Source organism: Perognathus longimembris, chromosome 24 (assembly GCF_023159225.1).
Source record: "Perognathus longimembris pacificus isolate PPM17 chromosome 24, ASM2315922v1, whole genome shotgun sequence".
In the NCBI taxonomy this organism is placed as follows: domain Eukaryota; kingdom Metazoa; phylum Chordata; class Mammalia; order Rodentia; family Heteromyidae; genus Perognathus; species Perognathus longimembris.
Window position 1 is genome coordinate 24,415,831 of NC_063184.1, and position 13,419 is coordinate 24,429,249.

Consider the following 13,419-nt stretch of genomic DNA (forward strand, 5'->3'; position numbering starts at 1 on the left):
AAACTCTATTAAACAACTGTTGGATCCCTTGACTTAACTGCCATACCCCAACCCCCGCAAAAAAAAAAAAAGTCATTTCAACTTGAAAGAAAGAAGCAGAGGACCAAGCTTCCCTGAAGGTTTTTGCCGTCTTAATGAAGCAGAAATGATGTCCACCAGGATTTTTTAATGTGATTGTTTTTGCATACATATAAGAATAACATGACTAATATACATGATCATTTTGTATTACTGCCTCTGTTTATCACATAATAGTATTTCCATTGAAGTCTCTGCTTTATATTGGGGAAAAAAACACTATCAGCAAAAACACTGTTATAATTTCTAGCCCTATTGAAATAAGAACGTTGTTGCCACAGAAAATTTAAATAGAGCATAAGAATCATAATGCAAAGCATTGAAACAAAACGGACCTATTCCTAAGAGATGTAATCTTAAATGAAAGCACCTAAAATGCATATGTAACAAATATGAATTAGCATTTGTTAACATCTGCAGGAAATGCTTTTTTATATAAAACTTGTTATAGCTCTGAATAAACATAAGAAGATTGAATTAGGAAGATTAGCCAAGTTTTCAAATATGAATACCATCTGTATCAAATATAGATTTATACATATACATCTTTTCTCTGTGATTCTGATCAAATTAAATTTACATTTTCTTGCTCTTGAGAAAAAATATGAAACTGGATTCCTGAAAAGTCATCAAATTACAGATAATAAATTTTATGTTGAACAGGTGTAAAGTAATACTCTCCTGAAACTTAGTTAGTAAGGTCCTGGTAAGGAATTACAAATAGCAGATTACCAAACACTGTTTTGTTTTGTTGTGTATCTTCCCATCATATTGATAAAAGGAAACCTTCATTAGTAATAAGCATAGTATATTTAATCTTGCTGTAAACCACAGAAAATTTGTGTTTCTCTTTTGATTTAGTTTCGTAGCATCTAATAGCAAATCTGGACAACACCAAATTGAACATATGCTGCCTTACGGGCAGACTAATTTCTTCCTTGTGTCTAGAATCATTGCTAACATTTAGAACCTGGAGAAAAAAAATAATTTCTGAAAATATTTATTTTAAGAGAAATACCATCAACTCTCAACTTTCAAACCCAGCCGAAGAGGTCTTTATGAACCCATGGTTTGAGTGGTGTGTGGACAGTGTCTAGAAAATGGACAACCTGCCAGAGCTCAGTCCTCACTCCTCTCTAGGAGACAGGTTGGTCCCAGGACCACAGAGCTTTCCTCCATGGCACTGGGCGGAGCTACCCAGCAGTCTTTGCAACGTGGAGTGGTGTGGAAAAGGGGAATGAATGAGCCAGGGCCCTGGGGAGACTTTCCCTCCTGGATTCATTGTAGGGACAGAGCACCATTTAGAAGATCAGACTGTTAGATGTTGGAAATCTTCTCTGAACTCATTCTCCTGACAAACCAGAAAAGAGTGTCTGATATGTTTTCTTTATGGACTCAAGTCCCCTTAGCAGTCAAGCTACAGTACCTCTTGTTTTTGTTGTTATTGTTGGTGGTGATGGTGGTGGTGGTTTATGGTATTTTTATGTATATGTATTTTGCAGATTCTGTACATAAGCAGGGAAAATATAATGCCTAAGCTTTCATACTACAGCTAAAGAGTCTGATTTAGCAAAAGAGTCTGATTTCTTCCAAATCAGTTTGACTGTATAAGCAGCCTGGCATAAGGAGACAGCCTTGCCTGAGAATGGTAATTACAGCTGCTATACTTGGAATTCATAATGATTTTTTTAATAAGGCACATTTTTCAGTTTCTAATTGACACCTATTAAGAATGCTATCTAAAGTAGAAATTATCATCAAATTACCAATCAGATTGCTATTAATGATTAGAGATTTAGTCTAAAGCTCTCTCTTTTGGCTAAGTACCCATTTGTGTCAGATGCCTTCACCAGAATGCAATCCACCCCCTGTCACTCACGGGCTGCTTGAGTCACATATTAGCACCCATATAGGGCATCCATGGAGAATACCTGCATTCATTGCAGCAAGACCCACGCAGATAGGTGGACCACAGACAATACTCCCTCCTAGAATGTGGCTGGAACAGGTGCTTCCTGTATTAAAATAGGAGAGATGCAGAAGTGGAGGTGTGGCTCAAGTGATAGAGCACAAGCCTTGAGCAAAAAGGCCAAGTAAGAGTGAGAGGCCCAGAGTTCAAACCCCAGGTCTCTATGAACTCACAATTTTGAGTTATGAGTGAGTGGACAATCCCTTGAGAATAGACCCCTGCCCACATTGGGCCCTCACTCCTCTCTAGGAGAAGAGTGGTGCAACAATTAGCTTATTAATTAAAGTGGGAGAGGTGAAAGAATTCAGATTTGTTTGCAAGGGTTAGAGGGAGGTGAAGCCAAGACTTAAGAGAATTGTAGACAAAAGGCTCACATTAGATCAATCAGGCCTGCTCATTTGGCCGTCGTACTCTCAAATTAAAATTTCTAAGCAACAATGCCTAATGTGATGTTTGATTTTTGTTTGGTGCTAGAACTGAATTCTGTATTTCTACAATACCTTTCTTGCTTTGTTACTTCTTACATCATACAGAACAGTTTTTAGAAACAGAAGCAGCAATACACCATGAAATTGTTGAATAACATAGAAGCCTATTCGTGACAGTGCTTTTTACATAATGATATCTACCCTAAGTTACTTTCTCATTGAAATCATGTTTGTAGTTTCTTCTTCACATGTATCTGTGACACAGATTCACACATTAGCACTTCATTTGAGATGCCCTGCTTTCTTTCAACAAAAGAAGTTGCAAAATAATTTTCCTGCATACACTGAATTCACCTACACCATGTTTTACCTCCATAATGTGTATTGGGTTGAACATGATGTTTGTCCTTGATACTTTTTAAACATATGATTTGGATGTTTTTAACACAACTCAGTTTTTAAAATACAAATGGGAAATACTTTTTGAAAGCAAGAAATTGAAAATATTTCTTAAACCCAATAATAAAAGAAGGGAGTTTGAATTTAGCATCTGGAGATTATTCAACAATTAAAATGTGACAGTGCTCTTCCATGTTCACCAAGTAAACATGAGAAATTTTAATTTGAGTTGTTCTATTTTCTGACAAGAAACAGAGCATGGTCACAACTGTTATATGTTTATCTTGAATGCTTTTCTTGTTATGTCTGTTTTGATTATTGGGGTTTCATGCCACAGACCAACCATATTACATATAGTAAAATGCAAATTGAACCTACTATTTTGAATCGATGGCATAAGTGGGACATTCTGGGAAGTCAAGGTTAACCAGAAATCTTTCTTTTTGTGTATGTCCAAAAGCAAATATTTATAAAAATGTATTAGTATGTTTTCTTACCTTCAGGTTAGTTATTTTGAATGTAATGTGATCTTTGGTAATTTTTTTAAATCTTGATAATTGTCTAACATGCATGATCTACAATACCAATATTTTCTGCATTTCAGGTGTTATATCAAAATTGAAATGAGTCATACCAAGTATTTATGTGTCACATATGCTCTAGGTGGGACTGTTAATAGGAGCTTGCTGTCTGAACATAGGAAGGCGAGGAGAAAATGGCCATTGGTTGTATCCAGTATTGAAATTTATTGTTCATAGATTATTTCGATGCTTCTTCTCTCATTTGGGGGGAATTCTTTTTGTCCTGGGGAGAGCTGTATATAACACACTAAGACTAGGATACAATATGACTTAAAAAAAAAACTGTTTACAGAGGAAATATAGGAGTGTGCTATTCATGTAAATCATCTACCCTTTGCTGTATTCACTCTGTTATTCTTTTGCTGACAAGATGTGAGAGACTATCATATTCTTTTCATCCTACATATTGTGCCTGTGGGTTTTTTTTAAATGCTCATTTTTTGAATCACGTAATTCACCTTTATTTATAGACCACTTTTTTGCACTCCATATAAAGAAAAACAAATGTATTAAGATAAGGTTTGCATATATGTGTTCTTACTGCAAATTGGACAACTGTAGCCTTTTGTAGACTTCTACCTGCCTGATTTGCTCATTATCTACAATGCTGCCACCGTGGAGATGAGGCTGTTTACTTCCTCCTGCTTTGTCCAAAGTGGTGTTTGAGAAATGAAGCCTGTGGATTTCCCTCTGTGCTAATAAAACAATGAGCTGAGCAGCTCCTTGGATAACTAAGCTGACCATCTCATCGTAGGCCTGTTGTGTCCGCAAAGTGAATGAGAAGTATTTTCCCTGTCCACTTTAGTATGTGCTGTTTCACCTCTACAACTGAATATATTGTTTCTGTCCACCAGCATTCCCTGATGTTAATGTCATCTGTGGCCTTTTTGGTCCACAATGGCCACCTGCAAATAACAGGCAATTTGCGCTATCTCCTGTCTAGCCTGTAACTCTATTCTTTTGAATAAATTTCTGCAACTGGTTGATCATTAGAAATGTCATCTGTGCCAACTCATGAACTTGAGAACAGCTAAACAAGTTCTGGAAAATACTCTTGTAAATACTGAAACAGATTTCCATGAACTTTATCTCTTAAGAAAAATAAAAAGAATGGGGAAAAAAAACACCTTGGCTACAGAAATTGAATAAGCTTTGTTTTCAATGGCCAAGGACATACATGAAGATGAAGTAGAAAAATCCATCCCACAAGAAATCAATGACATCTGCCAGAAGTCATTTCAGCTACTTTTAACTGCGAATACTCACTCACCAGCTAAACTACTCACTTGCCACAACCAAATAACCTCTCTCAAAGTAAATCCAGTACATCTGTGCATATGTATATACAGATACAGCGACAAATCCTGAAACATTTCTTCTGGCTATTAGGAAAAAATCATGGTGATGATCATTATAAAGACATTCATATAACCTGGCAGGACCAGAATGGTGCAACATGGCATCATTCCCAAGTCTTTTTAAGACTCCAATATCTCAGATCCTAATCACAAGAATAAAGACTGTTGCATATGAAAGTATAACCAAGCAATAATGTGCCCCAAAAAAGAAGCAGTTAAACTAACAAGTGCATCTTTTAAGGGCACACCATGATATAATTGTGGTTTATTCTGTGAAGATTCACTCTGACTGTAACCCAGAATATAATATAAGCAAAGGAATCATTTCTGCTTTCTTGGGGGGAAAATGTTTGGTAGTTCCTGAAAGAGACACAGCACTGATGAGCATAAGGAAATATACAGTTGACATCTCTGTTTTCCTGTTACCCAAAATAGAAGAGGAATCATTAAGAATCTTGCTGGCACAAAACACAAGATAACTCCAACCAAATACTTCATCCATTGAAAGGGTAAAACTTATAGTAATTATTCCTTCTGAATGCTAGCTCATCAGAGAGAAATTCAATTAACTCTTCCCAGAGAATTGCCAACCTTAGCTATGGAAAAAAATGGGCTCCCAAATGTGAAATTAGTCAAACATGAGTACTCGTATCAAATAATGCCTTACAGAAAATTCTGTTCTCGTTGGTCATTTCTAAATACTAATCCTTCATCAAGTGTCTTTCTGGGGTTCAAGCTGAAAAATTGGCTGATAAAATAGAAAGACACTGATAATCAGTGTGGTGGAATGATGAAAAGAAACTCTAGCAATATAAGTGATTCCTGGAGAATTAAGTAGGTGAGAAATGCTTCTTTCTTGATTTCTTAAATAGGGAGATGTCAGTGGTTTATTTCTGGGGAGACAATTATACCTTGCTTTTGTTCTTTTATATTGCTGCTAGTATTACCTTTTGTTATTTTGAAAGTGAAATCGTTTCTTCATTAGCAAAACTTTTAAGCAGTTAAACAGTTTCTTTCTGATCCATATCATTGCTTTCAAGAACCTACAAAGGCTGAGCAAACTATATTGGATAAGGAGAAGGGATGTCCCATATCAGTCGGCATCCTTAATCATGTTCACTTAGGTTTCTTAGCATTTGTTCTAGGGCACAAATTTGAATATACTGTCTTCTGTTATGTATTTAATATTTAAAACAATAGTAGTAAATCAGGAGATTGCAGTATTATGCTCCTACTCCTTAATCCCTACAGGAGAGCAAAGCCTAATTCTTGCTTTCAGAGCATCTAGAGATACTTTCATTGAGGTTGAGAAAAGTCAACAAGGCCTGAGCACTCAAGAATAATGTACACTAGCAATTACTAAGTTTCTACGTGTATTTATCTCTGCCATACTAATGTGTGAACACTGTGTCATGTACAATCCTGTAGCTGGCTGTGGAATGTCAGTACATTCTGTAAGTGTGTACAGTCTGTGAGTGATTGGTTTGCTATTTTTATGTGTAGAAGAAAATGATACCATGCTGTATCCTATTTAAAGGCCAATTCCTACCATCAAGTAGGCACACATATAAATAAAATCAACTATGTACACGTGTGTGTTCAGTAATAGCATTTATCCTGTCATTTGTGGAAGGTCAGAAAGGGCTGTTTTTATTTTGTTTCCTTATCATCTATGAGAGTAGATAACATAATTATCATAAAGGCTAGGTTTAGTAATCAGTTCATTGGCATGTTACTATATATGCCAGGGCTAATTACCCACACCATTAGTCACAGGTAAGGTCAGTTCTTTGACCACTGGGTTGATTTGCATTCCTCACACCTCGTATTTGTGTCATGCGTGTGACTAGAATGTACATACTTTGGGTGTGATTGTGTACATACCTTGTATGAATTATCTAAATCCACAAAGCTGTCGCAGGAAAACAGGAAAAAGGAGTGGTTATTCAAAAGCCTCGGAAGGGCTAATCAATATGAATTTTTGCTTTCTACACATAAAAATGTATATGTAGCCTAACTGTAAATAGCTAATCCACATAGCTATACACACATAAATGCATTTTATTCATACTGGTATATTTGAATAAATCACATATTAAAACAACTAACTAATAGCTTCATCTTTCTGTGACTTTCGTATTTTATATCTCTTAATATTGGACCAGATGTTTCCCCCCTTAAGTGCCATTACTGTCTGGTAGCAGATTTTGTGATTAAGAAAATCCAATTCCTTTTGGCTTCAAAAATCTAGTTAGCATTTTACTAAGACTCATGCCTGAGCAGCCTCAAAAGTATTAATGCTTTTCTTAATTTTATATCTGGAAATGACACACACTGGGGAGAACCATTTACATGTTGAAGGGTTCATTTGCACATTTATGCATGTGTACATTTGCACAGGCTGATAAAAGCCCTATTTGTGGGGGGTGGGGGTGGGGGGGCGGAATACCTAGATTTTTCAAAGAATGTATAATAACCCAGAGAAGAAAACAACTACAGGCATTGTCCCCATGAGATTAACCAAACCATTTTGCCAACACCAAAGATCTAAATGAAAAAAAGAAATTACAGCTGATGTTAGTAGGTTAATGAGACATGAACAATTGGTAATTCCTTGGGAAGAACACAAATAGGAAATTGCTATTATTGAAATGTATGACTCTGTGTGGACTCTATAGCAAAGTCTGTCATTAGTAAGCTAGTGTCAACAATGGACAATATTTTTCAATTTATCAAAGAAAGGAGGAAAGGAGGGAGGGAGGGAGGGAGGGAGGGAGGGAGGGAGGGAGGGAGGGGAGGGAGGGAGGGAGGGAGGGAGGGAGGGAGGGAAGGAAGGAAGGAAGGAAGGAAGGAAGGAAGGAAGGAAGGAAGGAAGGAAGGAAGGAAGGAAGGAAGGAAAGAAAGATCCAGAAGTCTGGCCTGGATTCTAAAACCTAGTAGAATTTGACCCAGATTCCTAAATACTAAAAAATTATTCATATGAATGGAGACATTGAAATCATCCCAATACAGAATTCCAGTACAGAAAACACAAACTACTCCTCAGTAATATGTTAACAATAACATCTAAATACATATGTTTTAGAGAATAAATGTCCTGACATTATATCTTAGGTAAAATAGGAGGTTAACCTGCTATAAGAATTCCTTGTTGGGGGCTAGGAATATGGCCTAGTGGTAGAGTGCTTGCTTCGTATACATGAAGCCCTGGGTTCAATTCCCCAGCACCACATATATAGAAAATGGCCAGAAGTGCTGCTGTGGCTCAAGTGGTAGAGTGCTAGCCTTGAGCAAAAAGACGCCAGAGACAGTGTGCAGGCCCTGAGTCCAAGGCCCAGGACTGGCAAAAAAAAAAAAAAAGAATGCCATGTTGGTAACTATACTGACAATGTTTTATAATTGCTAAAAATACATTTGTTTATAGGGGCATTATATCCTTTTATGTTTATCAATATTTGCTCTTGCATAAAAGAAATATACTTAACTTTGAAAGATGTGTATTAATTTAAATGGCACCCAGAAAATTATAACTGTCATTGTGAGAATTGTCTGTGCATATTACTCAGCTGAGGAAGATTCATAGTGCAATATTAAATCACTCAAGAAACAATAGTATTCAGAATGGAAAGCCTATTTATGAATATATCAATATTAGACTCTAAAGTTGTATCTCATTATAAGGTCTATATATAGGGAATCATAAAATGGTTCATTTTAAAAGGTTCTCATCCTCTAGTGATCAACAAAACTTCATTTCTAGAAATGAAGTTGATATCTACAATGAATGAAATCAAAGTGATTTGTAGAAGAATAGATGGGAAAAGTTGGAATTACACTGTCACATCCATTTCAGGTTTGATTTTTTGAATAACATTTAATATACTGAAATTCAACTTGACTTAGTTTTATCCTCAAAAAGCTTAGAATATGTTTCCTTTGCCTCTCACTTTCCATAACAAAAATACAATCGAGAATAAAAGTTACAGGCTGGGAATATGGCCTAGTGGCAAGAGTGCTTGCCTCGTATACATGAAGCCCTGGGTTCGATTCCCCAGCACCACATATATAGAAAATGGCCAGAAGTGGCGCTGTGTTTCAAGTGGCAGAGTGCTAGCCTTGAGCAAAAAGAAGCCAGGGACAGTGCTCAGGCCCTGAGTTCACGGCCTAGGACTGGCAAAAAAAAAAAAAAAAAAAAGAATAAAAGTTACTCTGGTTTGCGATGATGTTGTAACTGTTGCAGTTATTCTTGACCTTTGGTCGCTTCCTGTTTGAAATGCATTGATTTCTTCTTAGAATGACAGATTTCTTCTTAGGAATCTGCAGTGGTACTGGAAGATTTGTAACAAAGGCACTTCTGTTCTTTCAAGTAAAGTAGAATTCCTATAGACTTAATGATGTCTCCAGGTCATCAGAAGGAGGTCTTCCCTGTGCCTGACAGTTGAGAGAAAAACAGAGAGAGAGAGAGAGACAGAGAGAGACAGAGACAGAGACAGAGAGACAGAGAGAGAGAGAGAGAGTACACCTGCATGCTTTTGCTCATGGGTGGTGCGTGGTCAGGAATGCCACTGGAAACACGGGTTGAAAGCACGAAGGGAGGTACCAGTCATCTCCCTCAACATCCTCATCTCAAGACCATCCAGCTATCTGCTGGTATGGTTGCACACACTCTGTCTACCCCTGAGTAAGTAAATTAGGACTCTGCCATCTTGATTCTTAAGAGGACACAGACAGCCCAGCCATGCTCTTAATTCTATTGGAACATCAATAAAATAAACTCTATAATTTGATCTCTTGTTGTCTCTCAGAATCTGCCTTCCATTCATCAGGGGAGGAATGCAAGACTTACGAATCAAAAAATCTCAAAAATAGATTTAGCCAATTTTCCATAACTTTAAATAGTGTTATTTCAAAACTTCCAAGAGCCATAGTCTTCCTCCAACTAATGTGTATCTGTAAGGGCGAGCTATTCCAATTCTAGATGGCACTGATACTCCTACAATCTAACTCTTGCGTTCTTAGGCATTGGGTGCAATGCATTTCCAAACGTACGAAGCGGCATCCGCAGACATGCTAAGAGGCAGTGATCATCAGCATGGCGGGCGGAGATTGCTGGCAGCTGCCCCGGTATTTCTTCCATTGGGTGGCACTTCTGTCACTCGCCCCATCTTCACTGTGGACAAGGAGAGGTTCAGCATCATCTGGCCTCACTGGGCAGACTGAGAAATCAAGCAAGCTCTGATTGCTTGTAAAGAAGGGGTCTGCTCTTTGGGAACTTCCCAGAGTCGCCTTCGCATGACCGCCCTGTTTTAATCCATCTGGACTGCTGTCATAAACAGGAAAATTATAAGACACCGAGATTCACTTCCCATGGAGGCTGGGAGGCCCATCAAAGCACACTTGGTGACTGATGAAGGTTGGCAGCCTGGGGCCTCACATGAAGCTTGGGGGATAGGGACGGGGTATCTCTCAGGCTTCTGTGATAAGGGCATTAACTCCACTCCACAGACCCTGCCTCCATGAAGGAATCACTTCCAAAAACACCTCCTCCTACTACTACCAGCAACCTGGGGGCAGCATCCCAACAGGAATTTGAAGGGAGATCCAAACATGCAGACCCCATGCAATTCACAATAAACTCGTGAATACCGGCATGATTTCATTGTTCTCAATCCCATTCCAATCTATCTAATGCCCTGCCTTCCATGGTGTTCAGACACTGGAAACTACCTTAACTATGTTCTGAAACTAGGTTTTCTGAATATCTCATGAAGGACTGACATAGTTCAGATTCAGATTTTTAGGATGGAAGCCGGAAGTGCCTGTTGAGGATTCGGGTAGGAGTATTGGCATCTCAGGAATGAAACTTACCTGTGTCTTTTTTTTTTAAAGTCCCATTAGACACCTTTCAATCAAACTATATAAGGACTTTGGCTTATCATTAAGCAGGATGTTATTGCCAAAGATATCATGAGAATTTAGAAGCATGAAAACCACACGAAGTGTTGAAACATTTCTCTTGGTTGTCTATGTTCCTTTGCTCAAATTGAAAACAAAAAAAATAATTTCTATGTGCAAAACATTCTGCTCAGTTCTTACACATGCATCTCAGCCTTTGGTGATACATCATATCTATTGGTCTTTAGTCATTTTGTTTCCTGTGGGAGATACTTGAGACAAATAAGTTAGATGATCAAAAGAATATATACTAATTAATATTCTGGGTGGGCAGCATAAAACCCTGGGTCCAATCTCAGCTTCCAGGCAAATAAGCTGAATCTTTTTGAGGCTTGGATGGGGAAAAACCAAGCTCCCTTTGAAAAAATGTGGGAAATAAACTAATATACAAGGAGAAATGTTTTTGTTCCTTCCCTTACTCCTTTGAGGTTTTGTTCTCTTCTTGTGCTAAAAGATTGGGATGTTGCTCTTTCTTCTGTAGAATAAGCATTTGAGGGCTGGGAATGTGGCTTAGTGCAAGAGTGCTTGCCTAGCATACATGAAGCCCTGGGTTCAATTCCTCAGCACCTCATAAACAGAAAAGCTAGAAATGGCGTTGTGGCTCAAGTGATAGAGTGCTAGCCTTGAGCAAAAGAAGTCTGGGACAGTGCTCAGGCCCTGAGTCCAAGCCCCAGGACTGGCAAAAAAAAAATTAGCATTTAATAAATCTAGATAAATTCTAAGAATGGTTTTAAACATGACAATGGGACACATCAAATTTTGACTTTTAAAGTCTTTGCAATTTGTGTTTAAATCATGAGGGCAACATACTCCAGCACTTATACTTGTCAGATGTTTAAGAATTAGGAAAAGGATTTTTATTAACTTTGTCACATCTATCAAGAATGATTTCTTAAAATATGAAGTTAAACACCAATAAAAAATGTATCACCGATCCAAAAACAAGGAAGGGCAAGCGGAAATAAAAATGATAACTTTGACTATATTGAAATGTAAACATTGGAAATGATATGCTGAGTTCATTGGCAAATTAAGAGACAAGTCATACAACTAAGTACTAAAATCTAGAAAATAGTGTGAACACCTACAAATTAAAGGGCAACCAATACAAACAGAGAGATCTATTAAACTCTGTAAGCAAACATCACTTCACTAACATAACTCTAGCCCTCACATCTCTATGTCGCAGGATTCAAGATTCACTGAGGTGAACTAGCTGCCTATGTATTGAAGGGTTATGAGATGGTATGTGGTCTGTAAGAAGACATCTGCAGACAGGAGTTCCTTACTACCAAGGGAGTCTAGGGATGAGACTTCAGGAGGAGGATAGAGAATCCACAGAAAGCACAGGAGAGCACCTGAGATGGAAACACCTGCCACACCCAGAATCTATACCCTCATAACCCCCCTGGCATAAGAACCTCCAACAAGGCCTCAGTTTCCCAAAACCCCACCATCTCCCGACACTGCCTCCCTAAATACCAGGTCTTTGAGCAAAATGGCCCCTTGAAGGACACCGACCATATTAAAACCATAAAAGCTGAAAGGGGGAAGTGTTAGATCTTAAACAAGTGTTGGGTTACTATGTACATTATCACTATATGAGACTGGGCATCTGAACTTGGAAATGGCAAGCACACATCCCATGTTGAATGACCCATGGATACATCAAGTGATGCATCCTCCAAGTTTAAATAGATGTTATCCATCAAGATGCAGTTGCTGTCATTCAGCTATGTGACCTATTTAGCCCTAAAGCATCTGCCTTCGCAGTCCCGGCTTGTTTAGAGGCCCAGAAGTGACCACAGATTTTACAACAACCACTTAAGGAGGGCCAAAAGGAGGCAAAAGTCCACCCAGACTTATTCAGACCCACTATGGTAGTCAAGATGTCAAGATGGCATCTAAGATTTCCAGCCCCTGGTGATCAGATTTTCTATTGGTTGTTCAATTATTGCTAGATGTAATTCAGATCCTAAATCACTAGTCTTAAAAAAGGGAACTTAGCTGGGTGTGACATAATCACAGTGCCCTCCTGCTAGTCTTGGAAGAAAAAGTCAGACAGACAGGCTCCAGCTACCTAGCCTGGAAGAAAGCCAACAATACAGTGTTGTAATGGGCACATAGCATAGCCGCATCTGCTGAAATGGCTACTACCCTCTAGTAGCTGACAGTAATAACCAGGTGATCGCTGGAGAGAAAAGAGAAATCCAGTTCTATAACTGCAAGAAAATCAAATTTTCTAAAATGTTTTCAGATGAGAACTGCATGCTTTGACCACCATCCTGGATTTCAGCCAGTGAAAACACTGAACAGAAAAACAAGCCATACTGGGCCAACTCCTGACCCACAGAGATTATGGGATAACAAATTTGTGTTGTCTTAAGGTGCTCGGTCTGTGGTAATTCACTGTAGGGCAGTAAGAAAAGTAAGAGGACTGTTCCCTTCAACTGTGGATTCAAAATGGCTGAAGATCAAGGACCTGCTTATTCATTTGCTCCCCAACCAGGACACACAGACCCTTCCATCCTCAAGTATGAACTTCACTGAAATATTTAGTGGTAGTATTCATATGCAAGTATTTAAGTCATTTTAATATTGAAGCAAATATGAGGTTCTTGTACTGCATATCTGCCATTTTTCTCTCCTCA

The 13,419-nt window shown here is 38.2% G+C and overlaps 1 long non-coding RNA gene across 1 annotated transcript; it reads right to left on the minus strand.

The window, feature by feature from the left end:
* Window positions 1-187: 187 nt before the first annotated feature.
* On the minus strand, window positions 188-12,584 carry LOC125341725. The gene is made up of 3 exons (XR_007209064.1): window positions 12,572-12,584; window positions 11,827-11,832; window positions 188-5,580 (listed from the first exon to the last, which is right to left on the minus strand). It is a non-coding gene; the product is annotated as an uncharacterized LOC125341725 (long non-coding RNA).
* Window positions 12,585-13,419: the final 835 nt, after the last annotated feature.